General features: G+C 35.7%; 1 long non-coding RNA gene across 2 annotated transcripts in view; it reads right to left on the minus strand.

Moving 5' to 3' along the window:
• Positions 1–11,272: 11,272 nt before the first annotated feature.
• The window catches only part of LOC126511993 (uncharacterized), a 1,200,080-nt gene continuing 1,190,752 nt past the window's right edge, over positions 11,273–20,600 (minus strand). For both annotated transcript variants that reach the window (XR_007594860.1, XR_007594861.1), the window contains one exon: positions 11,273–11,554. This is a non-coding gene — a long non-coding RNA (uncharacterized lncRNA). The remainder of the gene's footprint in view (positions 11,555–20,600) is intronic.

The following is a 20,600-nucleotide window of genomic DNA, read 5'->3' on the forward strand; positions in this document are numbered from 1 at the left end:
TTTATAATTCAAAAATATGTTTTCATTTTTTAAAATTAATCATATAGTCCTGGCTCAAAAAATCAATACAAATAATTCAATATCTAAACACAAACAATAACAATTTAAAGTTTTCCTTTATTTACCCTTCATATCCCCTCCTATTACCAATGAGAAATATTATTTACAGTTATAATTAGGATTTCTCCTATGTTTTATGTATTATATATTAAGAATTTAAATGTAAAAAAACACACATTAGCTTTTCTAGCAATTGCCACATTTTTGTGAGAGGTTAAAATAAATAAATAAATGTGTAAACCTGCTATTTTACAAATGCTAAATAAACAATCTACCACTCAACTACACTGCCAGGCTTATGACATCTGACAAAGTTACCTGGCTTTATCCTGCCACCAAGGCTGACCTTGAATTTGGGTATTTCCTGCTGCAAGCCAAGCAACTAGTCCATACAACTACAATTATACGTCCCTATCACCAGGTCCAGGTCTAGTTCTGTTTTTTTTTTTCTTTTCTTTTGTTTGTTTATTTATTATCGCTTCTTTACTTTCAGTTTTTGAGTTTTGATGCAAGATCTTACTCTGATGGTCAGACTGGCCTACAACTCATTCTGTACCCTAGGCTAGCCTCCAACTTACATCTGTTCTCCTGCCCTAGTTTAATAATGACCGGCATGAGCCACTACATTTACTTTCTCATTCTTCTTAATCTCTACTATGATCTATTTTCTGATTATTTATTTATTTGTTTGTTTGTCTGTCTATTTACTTAATACATTTATCTTAATGTATGGTTGTTTCATTTCCAAATATTCAGCATTGTATTTAATGTTTAAATTTATAAATACAATCATAATATCTTTGTACACATAATCGCATCATTTCTAGTTCACAGGAATACCAGAAATAGATTTATATACTGAGAAATTAAGTAATTGTGCTTTGGACATCTATAACAAGTTTATATACCTATCAACATTAAGTTTCTTCAATGCCAAACACATACCTGCACATAGAACATGTTAATATCCATTTATGTCGGTTAATTTGCCTACTGACTGATAACACTAAGATTAAAGGAATTTTTATATTTCTGTAGACTGGTTTATGTTTTTAAAAGCTACTTTTCCAGTATTTTGTTTGTTATTATTGTGAACAGCACAGTTTTTAACAGCTTGACATGAACTTAGACATACCTGGGGAAAGGGAATCTTATTGAGGATTTGCCTCCATCACTCAGTTTACGGAATATGAATGGAGGAAGTGTTTTGATTTCTCATGGATATGGAAGTGTCCAGGGCACTGTAGGCAGTATCATCTTTAGGTAGATTGTTCTGGGCTATATAAGAGATTTTACAGAGCAAACCAGGGGAAATAACCCAGTAAACAATATTGATCCTCAGATTCTCCTTCAATCCATGTCTCCAGGTCCTGGCCTTGAGTTCTTGACTTGGCTTCCCTTGAGGGTAAACTGCAGCCTCTAAGCCAAAAAAAAATCCTCTCCTCTGGCAAGTTACTTGAAGTCAGTGTTTACCACAGTAAAAGAAGATTGTGGCTATTAGTCTGTTGGCTTATAAAAGTAGTACATTCTGATATTCATATAAGAATATAAGTGCATAAAAATAAAATAAAAAATATATAAAAGCATATATAAAATTTGTATTTCTTGCAAATGTTCTTTCTCTTAATGTTTAATATTGCTTATGCTCAAAGATTAAAGTCATAATTACAGTGCTTAGGAGAACCAAATCATACTTATACAGTTTAGAGGAAGCTATTTTCCTTAGGAAGAGCTTCTCCACTGCCAAAATATAAATATTACCTCTTTATTTGATATTTGAGCTGTTTCTATGTTAAAGCTTAGAATTTTAAATATGTATAATATATTTCAAATATGTATAATATATCCATAAATTAAGAGAGAACATCATACTTCATTCGCTTTTTTATTTGTATGGACCTATGTGTGATTATGAGTTGGTGCTCATGCACATGGTATGGAGACCAGAAGACAATCTCAGATGTGTTTCTGAGGAATTGTCCATGTTTCAGTGAGACCAGGAGTTATTCGGGGTGCAGGCACTGAGTGGAGCCCATTCACTATGGTAGGATACCTTGCTCAGCCTTGATGCAGACATGATAGTCTTGGTCCTGCCTCAACTTAGTATGCCACACTTTCCCCAAAGAAGCCCTTACCCCTCTAAGGAGTGGATAACAGGTGGAGGGGTGGGCTGGAAAAAGAGAAGAAGGTACTACTGGGGTTGATTTGTAAAATAAAATAATTTATATAAATAAATAAATAAGAATTATACAGGTTCTTGACACATTTCTCATTAGTAGCCAGAAAATTTAAGGATCTGCTTATTTTCATCCACCTGCGATTGAACTTGCAATTGTATAACTTTGTGTTCACCATTTTTATGTGAATTCTGGGTATCTAACTCAGGACTTCCTTTGCATTTTACTGGCTGCGATATCTACCAAACTCCTTAATATTCTAGCATAAAATTCAAATGCCAACCCTATCATTATACCACATGAAAACTAAATATTTGTTTCCCCTCTGATTTTAAAGGCTGCGATATATAAATCTTCGATTAATAGTCAAATAAATGTCCAGTCTTTCCTATTAGAAGGAGGTTGTGTTTACTAATTATAATTAGGCATTAATTCACTTTAAAGATATTAGTTTGGCATTTGACCAAATTACTTATTTTTTCAGATTTATTTATTATTATGTATACAGTGTTCTCCCTGCATGTATGTTTGCAGGCCAGCAGAGGGCGCCAGATCTCATAATGAATGGCTATGAGCCACCATGTGGTTGCTAGGAATTGAACTCCTGACCTCTGGAAGAGTCACCAGTGCTTTTAACTGCCGAACCATCTCTCAGCCCCCCAAATTTACTTTTTTGTTGATTTTTCAGTGTCTTAAAATATAATAAAAAGCTATGAACTACTTAAGCAGTTTTTTATATATAATTATACAATTTTGGGCATGTTTTATTTCATGCCTTATAATAAGGACTATTTGACAACTAACCACTATATTAGTAAGATTTCAAATGCAATGCCTTCATAAGTTAATTCAATGTATTTGCATAATTTACAAATAGTGAATATAAACTTTTCCAGTCAAAATATTTCTAATACTTCCCAAAACTATCACAGATAGCATGGATATAGGAGGTTTTAAAAAAGTGGAGCTGAATGAGAAAAGAATTAGGGAAAATAATATAAAATATATCCCATGTTTTTAAGTTTTAATATTTCATTTATAGAACCAATGTTCTATAATATATAGAATACATTATTTATATAATTATATATAGAATATATAGGAAGAATAATATAATATAGGTGTACACTTACATCTTGAGCTTTGCAATTTTTTACTTTATTTATCTCTTTTCATATTTGTAGAAAAAACATTTTTAAATTTTTACATGTATGTTCCTCTGTATTTTCCAGTTTGCCTTTGTCTCTTTAAATGGTATTTGGCATAATTTTATTTTATTTGTTTAGCTTAACATAACTGAGTATTGTAATTTAACTTTTAATTTTATACTATTGTATTACTATATACTGCCCACATATTTTAAATTAAATTTAAATATTTTAATAAAATGTTTTATAGATATGTATTTTTATAGAATAATTTCATTATTTCTATGACTTTAAGATTAATACTATACAGTTATATTATTGCATTTTTTTCTTAGATGGTTATGCTATATGTATGAAAATAAATGGGAAACCATATTTTAAAATATTATGACTATTTTATCTTCTTTCTGTGACTTCCAATATTTTCTTCTCATGATACTGTAGCTGTCTGCATTTTATTTAACTATTATCAAAGTCATGATCTTAGTTTGCTAATGAAAAATTAGGACTGGCTGTCTATATCATTTGGTTTCCCCTGTACTAATATTTTTCTTTTTTGTTTATTTATGTTTTAAACAATCTTATCTCATCTTACATACCAATCCCAGTTCCCTTTCCCTCCCCTCCCCCCGTCAGCCATGTCTTCCCCACTCCTCTCCCCATCCATCTCTCAGAGAGGGTAGGATTGCCCATGGGAAGTCAACGAAGTTTGGCACATCTCTTGAGACAGGATCTGGAAGCTCAGCTAGTGAGTAGCTGTGGATCTCTGCATCTGCTTCCAACAGTGGCTGGATGAAGGTTCTATGATGCCAATCTGATTATAGGGGAAAGACAGCTCAGGCACCCTCTCTGCTATTGCTTAGAATCTTAGCAGAGGTCATCCCTGTGGATTCCTGGGAGTTTCCCTAGTGTCAGGTTTCTTGTTAGCCTCGTAAGGTCTCCCTCAATCAAGATACCTCTTTCCTTGCTTGCCCTCTCTGTCCTTCCCCCATCCTGACTATCCTGTTCTCCCAGGTTCTCCTCCCCCCTTCCCTTCTTCCCTTTCTCTCCTCTCCTGCCCTTTCTCCCCACCACCACCCCCATGCTCCCATTTTTCTCAGGATATCTTGCTTATTGTGGGATTCACTATTTGACTGCAGAACATGAGGATTAGTGTGACATTTTTGTTCCCCAAACAACGTCATGCCCTTTGAGAAACAGTTGAGTCATGAGAGTTTTCACTTCAGATACTAAGTCATTGATGATACTAAAGTGAATGGACTACTGAAGGTAGTAGAAATTATGGGCAGTTAGGCCTGGAAGGGGGAAAGCACTCAAGAGGTGTTTGCTTTAAGAGGTGTATCTTGTCCTCAGCTTCTTGTTTTTTGTGCTACCATGATGTCAGGAGATGACAGACCTCTCCCTATACTACACAGTCTTTTCACTATGATATTCTAAATTTCTGCAAAGCAATAACAACCGCCACTATTCACTAAAATATTGGGACTGACAGGCCCAAGTTAATTCCTTTCCTATGAGATTGTTATATTTCACTTAATTGTTATGGTGTTAGTAAAAGTTGCACACAACTCAGGACTGACCTTTTAGATAATATCGTCAGCCATCATTATAGTCATTGCACACGGGAACTTCTATACTTCTATGGCTATCTACAACATTACTTGAAACGTTTGTCACTGTAATCTTTTTCTTATTTTGAAACATAAAATATACAAGCCCAAAATTATGAGTCCTACATTATGCACAATTTGTGGCCTTTTAAATTAGGTTTTCTTTATGAGTAATTTTTAAAACTGTAAGTATAGCATTTTATGCTTTTGATTACTAATTTCTTAATGCCAAATGATCTTGGAATCGTTTTTATGATTCTTTTCATTTATGATTTTCTTGCCTGTGCAAATACAAAAAAAAAGAGTCATTTCTAATGAAATCTCTAAATTTATCTTTCCATATTGCAAAAAGTCTATCATCTTGCAGTCTGTTTACTTGATAATATCAGAGGCAATGCAATATATTAAAACTGGTTATTTTAAACATAGTTCTTTTCTTAAAAGATAAGAAACAGCCATTTTTCAAGAGCTTCATTATTGGGCTTAAGGCATAATGCCACTTCTAAAAGTAATAACATACTTCCTAGTATAGCTTCCATGCAGGGAACATTCTTCTTCATTTCTCTGATGCTCTTTGGGGATAATAAAGCAAGACAACTCTCAAAATGTTATTTTATGTCCTTGTGTATAACAAAAACAACAACAAAAGGAAGAGATCACTTTTCAAAGTAGTAAATTGGCTTTTAAATATATTTCTAAATTCACTGAATTTCTTAAAAAGAGACAGGAATAAGATAAACAGTGACCCATAGCTGGAGAAAAAATCAAAGAGTGACAGCCACCACTGCTCTAATAGGTACCACTGCTGTTAACAAACCACCCATCTCCATCAAAAGTTGATTCCAAAAGATTGAAGGCAAGGTCTCAACCCTGATTGAAATGAAATGTCAGCAAGGATAAGAGAAGAAAGATGGAGATTGTATTAAAAAGAGAAACTGTGTTCAGAAATAAGCTTTGGGACATAGGGGAATCTAAAATGGCATCTATATCCAGCAGAGCAAATTCATGGGGTCTAGAAAACTAGGTTAGTTTGTCTTTTTGAAGCACTTGTTGAATTCAGGGTTGAATCTGAACATAAATGGGTTTAAAAGAGAATCCTTTTTATTGATTTCCAAGGTAAGATGACATATGAGGAAGAGAAGTTGAAAGGAATAAAAATTGCTAAGGCTCCAAAGACTGCCATTTTCTTTCTTTCTTAAAATTGTCAGCATAGGTATAAATTACCTACATTAATCTACTTTAAGAAATTGTTTACAGTATGCCAAACTGAGAAAATTGATCATTTATTTCTTTGACTGTTTTCATGTCAACCCCCTGACTTAGTCTACTTGCTGGTGATTTTAAAATGCCTGGGAGTCCAGGCTCGCGAATAATCCTCCAATCTGAACACAAAGACCAGAGACTTACCTATTTAGAAAAGAAGGACCTTGTGATGGAAGAAAATTCTTTTAGTCTTGAAAGTCTAAAGTCTTAATTTCAATTCTGAAAATTCAATCAATGTCCTCTTGACAAATCAAGTTTTCTACAGCCTCGCTGTACCTTTTTTGTACAAGTTTTGTACAGCCAGGAATGAAGCAGGGATAATAATCATGTTCATTGACTCTCTCCTAATGATGGCTTAGAAATTAATAAGCAAATAAGGAAAAAATGCTGTAAGATGGAGCATATGGTTATTTAAAATGTGTATTTTTTAATGTTTATCAAATTCTCATTGTCTCTTGAGTGGTCAGCATCCCCATCACACTCATGCTGCAAGCTTTCTTCAGGAGCTGCCTCTCAGTATGTAAATATGTTCATCTCATTGTGCATGACAGACACAAATGAAAGGTTTCACAATCTTGTCTTCTATAGACAATTATCTTAGCAAATCATGCACAATTATATCTATGTTTTGCATTTCTCTACAGTATTGAATAAATTCCCTAATAAAGTCTCCCCATTATTTTATGTTAAAGCTAAGTTCATCCAGACATTTAAATTGAGTTAATTTCCTTTAAGAGAGAATCTAGTATATTCGACGCTGTCTTCTAACCCATGATGCAAGAGATGATCTTGTCTTCTGATCTTCGTTCCTCCACCTGTCAAGAACTAGTCTTATAGGCACGTGCTGCCTGGCTCAGTTTTTGTGAAAGCGAGGATGAAGGCCTGGATTTGATGTATGCTGTTTAACCATTCTACCTAGTAAACAATATCACCACCCTTTGCTTTTAACTCTTTCTATCCACTCTCCCAAGCAAATAATTCTCTTCATTAAAATAATACAGAAGAATTAAAGATCAATAGCACATGCAAAAGAAAATTCACTTGGTATGTATTGAAATACTGTAGCAAAATATCCATTATATATAAATATAATACTGGAAGGTACCTATGCTATTGAAGGTTAATTTACTGTCAGTGGAAATAATGTAGGATAATTAACTCAAGCTATGTTTTTTTAACAAAATCTGTTGATTAATATAAAATAACTAAAATATATTCAATAGTCATTTGTAGTCATGTAATTTTTATTTCAGTGGTTAAGGAATAGAGTCAAATTGTGTTTACTAAAATAAAACTAAAATTAACATCAATGTAAGTGTAATTTGAAATTAATTGGGAGGTAAAATTTATCTTTAGCCATCCATTGTAAGATGTTTAAGAAAAGGGCAGGGCATGGGATTACTCACTTTAATCCCAGTACTATGGAGTCAGGTTATATCTGTGAGTTCAAGGCCATCCTGATCTACATAGGGAGTTCCATGGCAATCATGGATAAATAGTGAGACCCTATCTAAAAAGAGAAAGTCTAGAATAAGTTAGGGAAGTTTGTGCCTCAGTGTCAGTGTGAGAAGGAAATATATAATGTAATATAGCATTTTAAACTACTATTGTATATTTAAAATGTTGGTAAATATTAAAAGGCCATTAGAGTGACATCTTAAATTTCCAGTTTTTTGTAATTCTATGTTACACAAATTTCATAACTTGTTTGATAAATTTTATACTATATTAGATTTATGGAGCTCTCTGAGCCATGCAAATATGATCATTATTCACTTAATCTACAGAGCCAATTAATGAATATGTTGTATATACATAGGGAGAAACTAAATGGATGAAACATATTATTTGAAAAAATTTGTGATAACTAAGTGCTTTAGCTTCTCATCCCTGTGTCAAGACTCCTTTAGGTCAGAAGAAATGAGTGGTTGGATAACTCAGTAGGTTACAAAAAACAAAAACAAAAACTTTACCTATTGCTACAAAATGATACTTCTGATACCACTGGCAGACAATCAGGTGACTCTTTACATGGGGCTAGACAGAATTTAGCTACTTAGTATCTGCAACATTCCAACCTCCTCAGCACTGAAATTCTAATCAGTCAATGAGTCTCTGCAAACAAAGACTCCTTTCCGGAGTTTTCCTTCAAGATCATATGCAGTTTTCAGCTTTCTAAACACCTCTATGTTGATCCAGACTTCTGATCCCAATATTCTGAAGAATGAGGCCAAGTGATTGGCATGAGTCTGAGGCCAGGCTAGGTTACATATCTCAACGAGGAACCAATAAACTATGATATTTGGATACCACATTAATAGTTCATTTGTTAAAAAAAGAGTTTATAGTTTAATTTTATTTATAATACAATTTACTAGTATAAACTGTATTGGGGACTTAATTGGACTTTTTTAGTATAGAGATATAGTTGAGGATAAGACATACTGTGTGAGGGGAAGGCAGTGCAGAGGTAACAACATCTTGTACTCTTGCTGGAGCCATTTTAGCATTTCAGGTTTAAGTAGAACTTGACTTCCTTAATGAAGAGTCCCATGGAAAATTACCCAACTCTATTCTAGTAAGACTCTGATTATAACACAATTTTTGTGGCATTATAGAATAAGTAAAAAAGAAATTCACAATGTCTAAAAAGGTTTTCAAGATATCTTTTATGCTTCATCAGCATTAATAGGATTTAAATATGTTAAAAGATTTATCAGAAATGAAGGGGCATCATTAACGATTAAATTTTGTCATCAGGGATCATGCCATTAAAGATTATATCTGGTGAAACAACTGTATAGAGGTAAATAGCAGCCTATTATTAAAAGCATAAAACAAAAACAAAAACATTGTCTGTTTCATGCTACAAAATAACAATAGCAAGTTAAAGCACGTGTGATTAGTAGTGAGTATAGGGCCCAAAGGAGAGTATGCTTGCAGTGCCTTACATTGTGCCGAGATGATGAGGTTAGAAGCTGGAATATTTCAGGAGTTGAATATACAAGGAATCCACATATATTTCTAATATAAACAGCACATCTTTCAATTTTTATTAGATAAAATGTTCTTTGGGAGAATGTGATTATTTTACTTCTTAACATAAATACATAAGCCTTTAGAGAGTCCCAGTTCATGTATGCTATAACAACATTTCAGTGCTATACTTTGTTCAATTTTCTTAAAAGAGTACTTGAGGGGATGGGATAGTCGAGATGGGGGAAGGACAGATATGAGGGCAAGGAAAGAGATATCTTGATTGAGGGAGCCATTATGGGGTTAGCAAGAAATCTGGCTCTAGAAAAATTCCCAGGAATCTACAAGGATGACCCCCTAATCAATAGAGGAGAGGTGCCCAAACTGGCCTTGCCCTGCAGTCAGATTGATGATTATCTTAAATATCACCATAGAACCTTCGTCCAACAGCAGATAGAAACAGAGGCAGAGTCCCACCTTGGAGAACTGGACTGAGCTCCCAAGGTCCAGTTGAAGAGTAGAAGGAATGAGAATATGAGGAAAGAGGTCAAGACCATGAAGGATACATCCACTGAAACAGTTTACCTACCTAATGGGAGCTTACCAACTCCAGCGGGACTGGGAAGGAACAAGCATAGGACCAAACAAGTCTCTCTGAATGTGGTTGACAGTTGTATGGCTGGGGCAGACTGAGGGGCCACTGGCAGTGGCACTGGGATTTATCTCTGCTGCATGTACTGGTGTGTTGGGATCCTTTTTTCTTTGTATGTACACCTTGCTTAGCCTAGATGTAGTAGGGAGGGCCTTGGACCGTCCACAAAACAAAGTGCCTAACCCTCTATTAGGATGAGTGGAGTTGGGGTAAGAGAGTATGTGGAGGGAATGGGAGGAGGAGGGAGTGGGAATTTGGATTGCTATTTTTTTAAGAAAAAAAATCTAATAAAAAAAGAAAAAGAAAGAAAGAGCACTATAGTCACAGACAAGACTGATCCTCAACAAAATTTTTAAACATGCAGTTTGGATTTTCATTCACATTACACTAAATGCAAATTACCATAGATTTTCATTATTGTTTCTCTTGGACTATATGAAAAAAAGTCAGTTAAGATCGTGTTTTCAAACAGTATGTGAATAAGTTCACAGTTATGGTAACTGTAACCAGCATATATCAGTAACAAATATTAGCTGGGTGCAGCAAAACATACTTATATTATCCAGCACTCCCTGTGTGAATGATTGCACAGTGAAGTGTTTGAAGAAATATACATAATCAATAGTACTTTCAAACTACTCATGTAAAGGAAAAATCATAAATGGTGCTTGAGTGGTCATGAGCAAAAACTTTTGTATTTTTGCAAAAAATGATTCTTGAATATTTCTTTCAAAATCTGAGGCCTCTACAGAGAGCACAATAAACAGAAGATTATTTTTGTATGATTCTGTGGGAAGAAGAAAAATGGTACAACAGTTATTCCTAATTATTTTTTTGCAGAAAGAAGAAAATTAAGCATTGCCTTTATTCAACATATTATGACTGATTTCCTTTTTCACTCCATAGGTCAGTAGAACATTCTCCATATGACAATTTATGTATATCAATATTTAAAAGTTTCCAACTAATAGGAAGTCATTTTTCATCTTCATTGAATTGTAAATAATTGCAATTTGCATATTACTAGTTAAGAAGTTATCAATTATTCTGTTTAGCCTTATCTAAAATGACTCAAATTTATTTTATTTTAAAAGAAAACAAACTATCTTTTTTCATTTTTTTTAATATAATTTTTTATTGAAAAAAAAAAGATTTCCGCCTCCTCCCCGCCTCCCATTTCCCTCCCCGTCTCCCTTTTCCCTCCCCCTCCTCCCTCTCCTCTCCCCCTCAGCCCACTCCTCTCCCCTTCCCTCTCCAGTTTGAAGGGCAGTCAGGGTTCCCTGCCCTGTGGAAAGTCCAAAGTCCTCCCCACTCCATCCTGGTCTAGGAAGGTGGACATCCAAACTGGCTAGGCTCCCACAAAGCCAAAACATGAAGTAGGATCAAAACCCAGTGCCATTGTCCTTGGCTTCTCAGCAGCCCTCATTGTCCGTCATATTCAGAGAGTCCGGTTTTATCCCATGCTTTTTCAGTCGCAGTCCAGCTGGCCTTGGTGAGCTCACAATAGATCAGCCCCACTGTCTCCGTGGGTGGGTGCACCCCCTCGTGGTCCTGACTTCTTTGCTCATATTTTCCCTCCTTCTGCTCCTCCTTGGGACATTGGGAGCTCAGTCCGGTGCTCCAGTGTGGGTCTCTGTCTCTATCTCCATCCATCTCCAGATGAAGGTTCTATGGTGATATGCAAGATATTCATCAGTATGGCTATAGGATAGGGTCATTTCAGGTTCTCTGTCCTCAGCTGCCCCAGGAACTAACTGGGGACATCGCCCTGGGCACCTGGGAGCACCAAATCTCTTGCCAACCCTAAGATGGCTCCCTTAATTAAGATGTGTGCTTCCCTGCTCCCCTATCCGACCTTCCTTTATCCCAAACATCCCGTTTCCCAAGTTCCCCCCAACCTCCCCTTCTCACTTTTCTCTCCCCATCTCCCCTTACCTCCCTCCCCCCCTCCCCCAAGATCCCATTTTTTGCCCGGCAATCTTGTCTACTTATATACCAATCCCAGTACCCATTTCCTCCCCTCCTCCTATTCTCTCCATTTAACTCCCTCATACCACCCCCCCCATCCACTCCTCAGAGAGGGTAAGGCACATTGATGGAGTTGGTGAGCTCCCATTAGCTCAGGTAAACTCTTTCAGTAGGTGTCCCCATCATGGTCTTGACCTCTTTGCTCATATTCCTACTCCTTCAGCTCTTCAACTGGACTTTGGGAGCTCAGTCCAGTGCTCCAACTCAGGTCTCTGTCTCTGTTTCCATCCTTTGCTGGATGAAGATTTTATGATGATATTTAAAATATTTTTCAGTCTGACTACAGGGCAAGGCCAGTTCAGGCCCTCTCTCTTATATTGCTTAGGGTCTTAGCTGGGGTCATTCTTATGGATTTCTTGGAATTTCTTTAGTGCCAGGTTTCTTGCTAGACCCTCAATAGTTCCTCCAATCAAAATAACTCTTTCCTTGCTGTCATCTCTGTCCTTCCTCCATTAGACTATTTTGTTCCCTCAAGTTCTCTTCCCACTCCCTTTCTCTTTCATCTTCTGCTTCTGCCCTCCCTACTCCCCCCACCAACATGCTCCCAATTTTGTCAGTCATTCTTGTCTATTTTCCCTTTTTAGGTGGATCTATGTATACTTTCCTTATAGTTCACATTTTACGTAGCTTCTCTAGGGTCGTGGACTATAGGCTTATTATCCTTTGCTTTATAGCTTTTATCCACCTATGATTGATGATTGAGAGCATACCACTGATGTGGGATTTCCCTCTGTATGCTGTGAATACCATTGGTTAATAAAGAAGCTGCTTTCGGCCAATGGTTTAACAGATTATAGCCAGGATGGAAAAGATATAAAGAGAGGGTAGCAGGAGTCAGAAAGAAGGCATGTAGTTGCTGCCAGAGACAGACACATTTGCTGGAGCCTGCCAAAACTTTGCTGGTAGGTCACAACCTCATGATGATGCACATATTTAACAGAAATCTGTTAGTTTAGGATATATGAGCTAGCTAGCAATATGTTTAAGCTATTTGCCAAACAGTATTGCAAATAATATAGTTTCTGGGTGATTATTTTAGGTCTGAGCATCTGGGAATGAGTGAGCAGCCTCTGAATACAATGTTAATAAAGAAGCTGTTTTCAGCCAATGGCTTAAAATAATATAGCCAGGATGGAAGAGATATAAAGAGAAAGTAGGCGGAGTCCAAGAGAAGCCATGTAGCCAAGGCTGGAGACAGATGTGCCAGAACCTTGTCAGTAGGCCACAAACCTTGTGGTAAAATATAAATTAATGGAAATGGGTTAATTTAAGATATAAGTGTTAGCCAGAAATATGTTTAAGCTATTGGCCAAACTATATTAAAATTAATACAGATTTCTGTGTGATTATTTTGGGAGTCTGGGCTGCCAGGAAACAAACAAGCAGTCTCCCACAACATACCATATTCATCTTTCTGGGTCTGGATTACCTCATTTAGGAGGGTTTTTCTAGTTCCATCCATTTACATGCAAGTTTCAAGATGTCATTTTTCCCCACTGAGTTGTACTCCATTGTGTAAATGTACCACATTTTCTTTATCCATTCTTCGTTTGAGGGGCTTCTAGGTTGTTTCCAGGTTCTGGCTATTACAAATAATGCTGCTATGAATATAGTTGAACAAATGTCCTTGTAGTATGATTGACCATCTCTTGGATATATGCCTAAAGTGGTATTGCTGGGTCTGAGGTAGGTTGATTCCCAATTTTCTGAGAAACCACCATACTGATTTTTCAAAGTGGTTGTACAAGTTTGCATTCCCACCAGCAATGGAGGAGTGTTCCTCTTACTCTGCATTCTCTCCAGCATAAGCTATCATTGGTGTTTAGAAAACTTAAAGCCTTGTATTATTCCATCTTAAATGCAGATTGAGTCAATACTAAATATTAAGGCAAAGAACACAATGAACAATGAGTGACCCGACAGTCAGTTTGTTTTCAGGTGACAATTGCAAATTAATTGTCTGCAAATATCAGAAATTAAAACTTTGGAAAACTGTCACCCAGAACAATGCTTAAGATATGAATTTACACCGGGCAGTGGTGGCGCACGTCTTTAACCTCAGTACTTGGGAGGCAGAGGCAGGTGGATCTCTGTGAGTTCGAGGCCAGCCTGGTCTACAAGAGCTAGTTCTAGGACAGGCACCATTAGCTACTGAAAAATCCTGTCTCAAAAATCAAGAAAAGATATGAATTTACCTTCAAGAGTTAGTGAAAATAACCCATTTGATACTTATTCTTTGGTTAGTTATTGTACAGAAAACTATAAGAAATATATAAATGTCATTGATTAATTGTTTAATTGAATGAATCTTTAAAGTACTTTGCTAAAAAGGAAACAATATATGCTATTTTTTTCTGTTGTTCTAATTGTATATCTAATTTGAGGTGATATTATAAAGGAAAGAAGTTTATTATTTTTATATTAATTTATTTTATGTGTATCAGTGTTTTGCTTTCACATATCCCCTGGGCTTATCAGTAATCATAAGCTATCATGTGGGTGCTGGGAATAAAATTTAAGTCATCTGCAAAAACAAATATTCTTAGCCACTGAGCCGTTTCTCCTAGTCCCAAAACGTTTATTTTAAGTTTAGATTCTAAAAGTACAAGGTCATCAATATTCTTGCTCTCAAATTCCTGAATCAGACCAGGGCATCTCCCAACAAGAGGCACAGGAACATAGGGATTTGAATGTATGTACATGTTCTCTCTCTCTCTCTCTCTCTCTCTCTCTCTCTCTCTCTCTCTCTCTCTCTCTCTCTCTCTCTCATAAATCTGTCATGACCCAATCATAGGGGCTACACCTTAATGGCTTTAGACATAATCAGTTTTTAGCATCCTTACCTCTAAATACCAAAGACAAATTAATTTCTAACCTTTAATATCTCATAATGCAAATTGAATATCATTCTAAGTTTAAAGGAAAATATTTTACAAGCAATAGCATAGTGACTAAGAAACCTGTTGTGCTTTGCATTTTTAACAATGAGGTCTATAGTTATCCCAAGGGAACTTTAAATGAGTCGTAAAAAGTAATGATCTGTTACATAGTGTTCCTTTTTCAAAAGAAATACGCATAGAAACTTGTTGATCTAAGCATTTGATAGGCTACATAGCACAACAATCAGTTGCTCTTGAAAAACACACACACTTATAAACTGAATTAGTTTTTTCTAAGAGAAGTAAGAGACTGGACAAGTCTTATCTTTAATAAATAAATAAATAAATAGATTTAAAAAACAGATCTTAAAACATCTGGGGTAGGAATCTCTGCTGTGCAGCAATATTTAAAAATAGATATATTTAAATGTTTTCCTCGTTTACCTATTTAGTGTTTGGCAGTGACCCAAATGCACCAGGCACTAACTGAACCCCTCGGCACAGGCACAGAAGAAGTAAGCAAACAAATCTTAGAAACTGAACTACCTATTATTTATTTATTTTAATTCTGAAATCTCTTGGGAGCTTACAGAAACATTTGAAGATAAGCATTAAAATGAAAAAAAATGTTTTTAGCTTAAAAACTTGCATTTTAGGGAGAAATGAATGTGAACCATTGATAGATGATTGACAACAAACTCTATCCTCCACACTTTCATAAATACTTGAATCTTGAGCTCCAAAATACCCACATGTAGCAGGACCAGTCTGAAATTAAATTATCAGTCCTGAGAAACAGAAGGCATGTTTCTATTGTCTCCGCTTCGGGTGCTCAGGATTTGTATTGCAAAACCTTTACCAAAAATAAAATAAATAAAACCTCCATATTTACCTTCTTCTCCCTGAGATTTTTTTAAATCTCAAACCCTCAAAACTGGATTCTGAGTCATTGTACTTTCTCAGAAACTAACATAACTTCTATACTTCTATGCCTGCATCGATAGAAATCCAAAGTACTTCCTTATAGTTAGTATATCTGTTTTAAGAATAATATATATGTATATATATAGAAAATGTTAGTTATATAAAGTCTCTAAAATGTCTTTATTAGAAAAATAATGTCTATATGTAAATCTTTTCTTTTAATAATAGTCAATTACAGACTTTACAAAAAATGGTAAAAAGTGACAGCAATGACTGCTAATTTAGAGATTTAATGATATAAAATTAATGTAAAACTTATTAAATAAGATGAGAATTACAGTAAATGATAAAATATAAAGATGAGAATTTAGCAACTGTGACTATTTTATTATTAATAATAGCTTTCTCAGAGATGTTTTGAAATTTTTAAAAATATTCAGTGTATCAACAATTTCTGATAATCATTTCAGAATAAAAGTGTAATATTTGCTTTTGGTATTTAAACTGAATTCCAAGAACAAAGCTATAAGAGCGTTAAAGACCTTAACCGTGATCTAGTGAGATGTCTCAGCTGTAAAAAAGTCCTTTTTGAACAAGTGTGAGGGTTTACACTTTTCTAAACACAACTCATGCAAAACCAACTGCATAGTGTGGGCATCTACAATCTCTGCCCTTCTACAGGGAGATTAGGGGTGGAATGCTGAGACAGGGAAATCCGCAGGAGCTGGAAGCTCCTAACTCATGAGCAAACTTGAATAACATAAAAAGCAGAAAAGCAAAACCCTGCCTTGACTAAGGAGGAAGGATAGGACTGACTTGCTGACTGCATGTCTAACTCCATAATCAGGCTGAAGCACAAATGTACCTGTTTTTACACAGGGCATCCCTTCAACACTCACTGAGAGGGAGACACACACACACAGAGAGAGACAAAGAGATCTAGAACTTCTATGATTGTGTATTTCAGGAATATCACAAACCTAGAAACAAATCGGGTTGCCTTTATTCTGCTTAATAGCTATTTGGTTCTCAACTCATTTTTTGACCTTTCACCCTGTGACCAATAAACTCTTTTTTTTAATTGATTTTTATTGAACTCTACATTTTTCTCCGCCACCCCAGCCACCTCTCTCCTCCCAATTTCAATTCTCCCCCATGCTCCTTAGTCTTTTTCTACTTCCCATGTAGATTAGATCTATGTAAGTCTCTCTTAGTGTCCTCATTGTTTTCTAAGTTCTCTGGGATTATGGTTTCCTTCACTATATAAAGAGACCCTTAGTTTTGACCCTCCTAAATTCTAAGAATGTCATAATGTTTGAAAGCTGTATTAAAGATTCTCATGTTTTGCTGTCCCTCTCCTATCTGAAGTTTCCACCAATATATTTGAAAAATGCCTGGATTTATTATTTTTCCTGGTTCTATGATAAAAATAAAATACTTTGCAAATCTATTACCATCTTGGAAAATGGTACTAAGGTAAGCATGGCTACTCACTTTTGGTTTTAAAATAAACTACCTAGTCATCTTTTTAGGTGAGATCTGCCTTTTTATGCTTGCTAGAATTTTTTTTTTTTTAATGAACAATGATACCAAAATCTCCATTCTCAAACAGCCATAGTGAATTGTTTTCAATAATTAGTTTTTCCAGAAGACCTTCATGGAAGCACAAGATCACTTGTTTATTTTGAATTAAAAGACAAATTGACTGAACATAATTGCTCTCTGAAAATACACTTAAATCTGATTTTTGATTCGTGAAATCTTACTCATCAATAATTTAACTACTAAACTGATAAATCCCAGAGCTTTTATGTTTACATCTTATTAACATGCCCACGTCCTTTTTTCCCATGTAACACTTGTTTAATTGTAGCAAAATTTTTATTCTGACACAGTTCAAAAAAGAAATATTCAAAACAGTTCTTTAGGAGAGGTAACATACAGATAAAGGCCATATGAAATTGTCTAGGAAATTGAGGGGAACCTCTTCAGCAGAGGGCTGCGACAGATGTTTGAAGGGAAAATGAGCTTTTTTAGCTCGGAGAATACATTGAAAGCGGCACACTGGTTAGACTCCTATCACTTTCTTGCTCATGAAATAAAATTGAAATTAACTGTGGTTAACAAATGCTTTCTTTTTGTTGACTTTTTAATGGTATATTTTATTTTTTTTTTTACTTTTAAAACAATCTTATTTTACTTACCAATCCCAGCTCCTTCTCCCTCCTGTCCTTCATTGCTTCCCCTCTTCTCCCTATTCCACTCTCCATACACTCAGCAGAGACAGTGAGGTGTCCCATGGGGGTTCGACAATGTCTGTTACATCACTTGAGGCACGACCAAGGCCCTTCCCACTTCATTTAAGCTGAGCGAAGTATCCCTCCTTAGGGAATGGGTTCCAAAGAGCCAGTTCATGCTCTTGGGATAAATACTAGTTCCATTGCTAGTGGCCTCACCATCTGTCACCCTTATTCTGAGTGCCTAGTTCAGTCTTCTGCTGTTTCCTAGGCTACCAGTCCGGGTTTGGTGAGCTCACAGTAGCTGGAGTCAGCTGTTTCTGTGGGCACCTCCATCAAGACTGTCACTCCTCCCACTCTGTGACTGGACTCCAGGAGTTTGTCCCAGTGCTTAGCTGTGGATCCCTGCATCTGCTTCCACCAGTTACTGGATGAAGGTTCTACAATGACAGTTAAGGTAGTCATCAATATGATTACAGGGGAAGGGACGTTTAGGTGCCTACTCCACTATTGCTTTAGATTCTTAGCTGGGGTCATCCTTGTGGTTTCCTGGGAGTTTCCATAGAGCCTGGTTTTAGGAATATTTCCTCACGCGAGCTCCTTGGCCGGCACAAAAATTTGCAATCAAGCCAAATTAAGAAATACCCAGGTTTAATGGGAGATCTGTGCTCTCAGGTGGTCCCGAGGAGGAACCAGGGAGCCGCAAAAATATGACCTCCGCAAGGAAGAAAGGGAGACCACTTGTTCCTCTTTTGGGGAAAAACTGAAATACCCTGGGGAGTGGTCCTGACCCCTCAGTGGGATTTGGTGGCCTGGGAGTTGGGATAGATGTGAGGGGCTGGGGCCTATGCTCCCAACTTGTCACCTGGTTTCTTGCTAATCCCAGAATGGCTCCCTCTTTCAAGATATCTCTTTCTTGTCTCCCCCTCTCTGTCCTTTACCCAACTTGATTATTTAAAACCCTCATGTTCCTCTCTTCAGTCCCTCCCTTGTTCCTCTTTCTCCCAATATTGCCAATTTACTAAGGAGAACTTGTCTATTTCCCCTTCCCAAGGCTCATTTAGGATTCTCCTTGGTCCATGCCTTCTTTGGGGTGGTGGACTGTAGGCTGACCACTTTCTATATCAAATTATGATTTAGTTATTACTTATACTTATGTTGTTCACCATATACTCTATAAATTACCTACCCTAATGAAGCATTTACAAAATAAAATTTTAAAACAATTGTTTTACTAAAACATTGACAGGTAAAATCAGTTATGTTGAAAAATAAAGTAAAATATTGTATAATAATCATATCAAATTCTAGCCTTTTATAAATGTCATGAATAGGAATTCTCTGATGCCTGTTAGATCTTTCTGTCATTGGCCTAACAAACATCAATAACTGTTTTGTTTCAAATAAAAGCAATAACCAGAACTGGTCACTGGAAATAACTATACTGTTCTCTTAGATTTGTTCATAGACACACAGCACGAATCATGTGATGTGAAATTATCCAAACTGTCCCTTTGTCTATTTCACTATTTCACAGGCTCTAAGCCACTTCTAAATCCAGGCTATAAAATGCAATATCAGCTTAATATTTACACTTTTTCTAAAGCACATTCATCAATCACAGTACAAATCAAGACTTTTCTTCACTCTTGTATTGCTTTCCTAAATTCTCCAAAAAGTATTTAAAATGTACATATGTGCATATTGAATATTGAAATATAAAATTTTACCACTGTCCGTTCAAACCGATCTTGTGACTTTTGTGTACTTTTCATGATAGTAAGCTAGGGGAAAGAGAAGCAAAAACCCCATTTTTAGAAGGCAATTTTTGCCTAACTTACTCTTTTGGAAAATAGACAAAACTTACAAGATAGTTTTGCTTCATTTACAGTGTTTGCTTTTCTAATTTAACAGTTATCTTTTAATGACTTCAAGATGCTTACACAACATCTTTGTTCCAAAGCCTAGATACTAATTAAAGCTATCTATGGTAACAGAATACAGGTAAGTAAACTTAAAATAAATTATTTAAAAATTTCTGAATACTCGATAACCAGATGAAACAGTTATCAAAGACTTTCAAATGATATTATTTGATATAAAGGCAAAATAAAGGTCAATTAATTTTTGAAATTAAATTTTACATTTTTTTTTAATTTTAAATTATATCTATTTATTTATGACTATGTCTATCTCTGGTGGTGCTTAAATGCATGCAGCATTTAGAGGTCAGATAATAACTCTTGGCATTGGTTCTCTCCTTCCACCATGTGGGTTTTGGGTAACAGACTGGGATTAATGGGCATGGTGAGAAGCATCTTCACTCACTGAGACACGTCTCTGGCCTTGGAATCAGCTTTCTAAACATAGTGTAGTATGATTATTTTACTCAATCAGATTGAAATAGCAAATGATCTAATCTCCTCAATTTTGGCCACTCCTAAACATCCTAATGGTGACATAATTGCAGCAGGTATTTTGCCACATCCAATTCAGAAATACTGATCTTTACAACTTTCTGCTATAGTAATTCCACAAACTCATTCCTATTTCCCAGTTCCATAAGGAAATTGAATACACTTATAAAACTCTTCATTATATGAACCCTATCAGTGTTGCCCTCATATTATACATTTCTCCCTCCTT

The sequence above is a fragment of the Alexandromys fortis genome, unplaced genomic scaffold (genome assembly GCF_014885135.2).
Source record: "Alexandromys fortis isolate MF-2015 unplaced genomic scaffold, M_Fortis_MF-2015_v1.1 scaffold_113, whole genome shotgun sequence".
Lineage (NCBI taxonomy): Eukaryota > Metazoa > Chordata > Mammalia > Rodentia > Cricetidae > Alexandromys > Alexandromys fortis.